Source organism: Oryx dammah, unplaced genomic scaffold (assembly GCF_014754425.2).
Source record: "Oryx dammah isolate SB20612 unplaced genomic scaffold, SCBI_Odam_1.1 HiC_scaffold_17, whole genome shotgun sequence".
In the NCBI taxonomy this organism is placed as follows: domain Eukaryota; kingdom Metazoa; phylum Chordata; class Mammalia; order Artiodactyla; family Bovidae; genus Oryx; species Oryx dammah.
Window position 1 is genome coordinate 6,038,719 of NW_024070201.1, and position 3,710 is coordinate 6,042,428.

General features: G+C 39.9%; 1 pseudogene; it reads right to left on the reverse strand.

The window, feature by feature from the left end:
• Positions 1-2,220: 2,220 nt before the first annotated feature.
• LOC120876164 lies at positions 2,221-2,877 on the reverse strand (annotated as a pseudogene).
• Positions 2,878-3,710: the final 833 nt, after the last annotated feature.

Here is a 3,710-nt window from a genome sequence, read left to right on the forward strand (position 1 = left end):
TCATCTGCATATCTGAGGTTATTGATATTTCTCCCGGCAATCTTGATTCCAGCTTGTGCTTCTTCCAGCCCAGTGTTTCTCATGATGTACTCTGCATATAAGTTAAATAAGCAGGGTTACAATATATAGCCTTGACGTACTCCTTTTCCTATTTATAAATAAAACTTGTTTTTAGGATATCATCATTTAACTTGGACAATACTATCTCACCTCAATTTATTTGGAGAAACAATTTAGCCATTCTGCTTAAAAGTATAAAAAAAGCTGCTAAATTAGAAAACAAATTCCCCCCAGGCCAAACACACACTTTACTTTTACTACTGGGATGGCTGTTTTAATTAGCATGTTTAAAGTAAGCAAAACATGTTATCAAGGTATTATGCAACAAATTACATCTTTTGCAATAAGTTGGTCCCCTGGGTTGCACCTGTTGACAAGAAAAAAAATACACTGACATTGTACACTATACTCATAGGTTACACAAGTTGTTGAAAGCCAAAAGGAATCTTTGAGGTTGGAGGGACTGCTTAATAGTTAATCTTTGGGTTTAAGGGAAAAAAATAACCCCATACTGCATTTCACATCTCAAAAATAGCAAGTGTTTTAGCAGCCTAAAACCTTTTCAGTTATATAAAACTTCTTACACTAGGATTTACTTTGAAATATAGTTTACAGCAAGATCAATTATAATATACATACACTGGCACTTCAGCACAAGGGCAAAATTTAAAAACAGGTTTGTTTTACCTTTAAAATTAGGCCATAGTATAAAAGAGTCCATGTCTTACATTCAGCAAATTCATACTAAAATATTCTATTTTTGTAGGATAAATGCCAACAAAACTTTACATATGCTACAATTTTATTACATATATTTACATGGCTCTTTCCTAGGTATGCAGAACTTTCACATTATACAGCTACCAACTTTAAAAAAGTGAGTCATTTGTAGTGTTTCTTATTCTATTTTCGTTCTCTAACAGATTTATGTTTCAATGAGATGTACTTTATTTGCCTCCCTTGTACAGCCTACTCCAGTGCTCTTGCCTGGAAAATCCCATGGACAGAGGAGCCTGGTGGGCTGCAGTCCATGGGGTCGCTGGGAGTCGGACACGACTGAGCGACTGCACTTTCACTTTTCATTGTCATGCATTGGAGAAGGAAATGGCAACCCACTCCAGTGTTCTTGCCTAGAGAATCCTACGGACGGCAGAGCCTCGTGGGCTGCTGTCTATGGGGTCGCACAGAGTCGGACACGACTGAGGTGACGCAGCAGCAGCAGCAGCAGCAACTTTAAAAAACCTTTGCAGGGATGATTTAAAGCCATATCACTGTCAGAATAGCTTGTGCAGTGCCAACATACAAAAATGTATTTTGAAAGCTACTCTGAACACCAAATACTGTTTCTATAAAAAATGGTTCTGGTGCATTTGTTGGCAGACACCCATCCACTGCACGTAACAGGGCCAGTGGGGTATACTTGTTTCATTTTAAATAGCCCCTAGTGTCCTTTGCACATTCACCACCATACAGTTTATTAAAATACAACTATTCTCTAAAAAAAAAAAAATTCACATTTTCTTTAGGCAGTGCATCAGGTTGTTGCCATACTACTGGTTTAGGTGTACTGATTTAGGTGTCTCTAGGCAGTGGCACCCCACTCCAGTGCTCTTGCCTGGAAAATCCCATGGGCGGAGGAGCCTGGTGGGCTGCAGTCCGTGGGGTAGCTGAGAGTCGAACACGACTGAGCGACTTCACTTTTGACTTTTCACTTTCATGCACTGGAGAAGGGAATGGCAATCTGCTCCAGTATTCTTGCCTGGAGAATCCCAGGGACGGCGGAGCCTAGTGGGCTGCCATCTATGGGGTCGCACAGAGTCGGACACGACTGAAGCGACTTAGCAGCAGCAGCAGGACAATAACATCTCAAAGATTCAAATAGTTTTCAACCCCTGTATGTCTTTAACTGGATGGTTATAACCAGATTTACCATATCTTAACAAGTCAATCTGCTGACCCATGAACTGATAATCTTTAGTATTTACCCCCAACAAGCAATATAAAAAGTTGATTCCTTTAAATTCCCCAAATCTAAACTTGAATGGTTTCACTTGTATGGTTACTCAATTGAGAACACTAGTAAAGAGATCAAATACAATTATCCATAATTCAGTTATTTTAAACTGTACTGATTCTACCATCAGAGTGCACATAAAACAATTAAGATGAAGTCTAATTATATTTTCTACATTAATCAGTTTTATAGATTCATTCCCTAGTGAATTTGGTCTGAAACAATTGCCAGTTATCCTTAAATATGACTAAGTTTAAATGTTAGTACTTTATCTTGTTTTATACCTGTACTTTAAGTAAGGTTTTAAGTTGAAATGTCATTATTTCTTTATCAGAAGGATTAAAGGAAACAGGCACCCAGTGGCTTGGTGGTTTAGGAAGAACACTTGGTGATGGTGGTTCAGTAAATTTGGCCCCAGCATAGTTCTGATTAGTTTGAGACTTAAAAAGTAAGGTGGGACTTGATAAGCTAGAGTTCCAGTTTTGATTGTTTGGAAAATTTTCGTTCTTCCCCCCATTTTGCATGGCCCGCCATGCAGCTGATGATGAATTACAAGTATGTCCTCTTTCCTTTTTCTTGTGAACAGTCTTCATCGGGGAATTCTGGTCCTTGGTCTTCTGTCTACTAAGCTGTTGTTCTTACTAACATTTCTAGTTTGAGGGGCTGGAATGTTACACCTCTCTTCACCACCCATCTTCAGCTTCTTCGTCACCTTTCAGTCTGCTTTTCCGATTGCAGGATTTCCACTACCTGTCCTCTTCCTTGCTGCCATGCCCAGGATATAGATATTGCTTTCTGACAGATCCTTTCCTTTGTCTCAATACATAAGTTTTCATGGGCCAATCTGCTGAGTTCAGCCTAGGAGCTGAGGCCAACATCTGAGTCTCCTCAGCACACAAGTTTGAGAGAAGTCTTAGCGACTTCAAGCCAGGGACTAGGGCGGCAGCAGCTTCTGCTCGGCTTCAAAGCCCCCTTCCCCTTCCAGGGAGAGATGAGGCTGGAACAGGTGAAGCCCACGAGCACCCACGAGCACCGACAAGCTAGCTGCTGGCCACCTCAACGTCTCAACCGACCTCCCCCAAATATGATTCTCTGGCTTCTGCAGAGTCTATGATCTACTCAGTGCATTTTTTTAAAAATAAAAAATACTAGTTTCTGCTTAAAATAGTTTGAGTTTGTTTCTGTTGCTTACAACAAGAACCTTAATTCATATAGAAACCAATGACAGGAGCAACTGCAGGCCAAAGCCTCTCAGGAAGCAATCATCATTTGGATGCTCTATGTGACAGCAAGAAAAATCCTTCAAGTATTAAAGGACAGAACTCTGGGAACTCATGCCATACAGTGGCAAACTTTAACCAGAATGGTATCTGAAAGTGCTCACTAAAGGTAAGACTTTGGAGAAACAAGTGGCAATTGACATAAAATGATATGAAAGCCACAAGGAATTGAAGAAATCTACAAGTACGTGGTTATTGCTGGATAGTTTAAAGAAAGAGAATGTCCAGCTCAGAGTCCTAAATTGCTGGCCAAGGATCAGCTGAAAACAAAAATCTTTCCATGATGGTACTTAAAAAAAGAACGTTACCCCCAGATTAAAATAGATCGTGATCGTGTATTGAATCTCTAGCATATT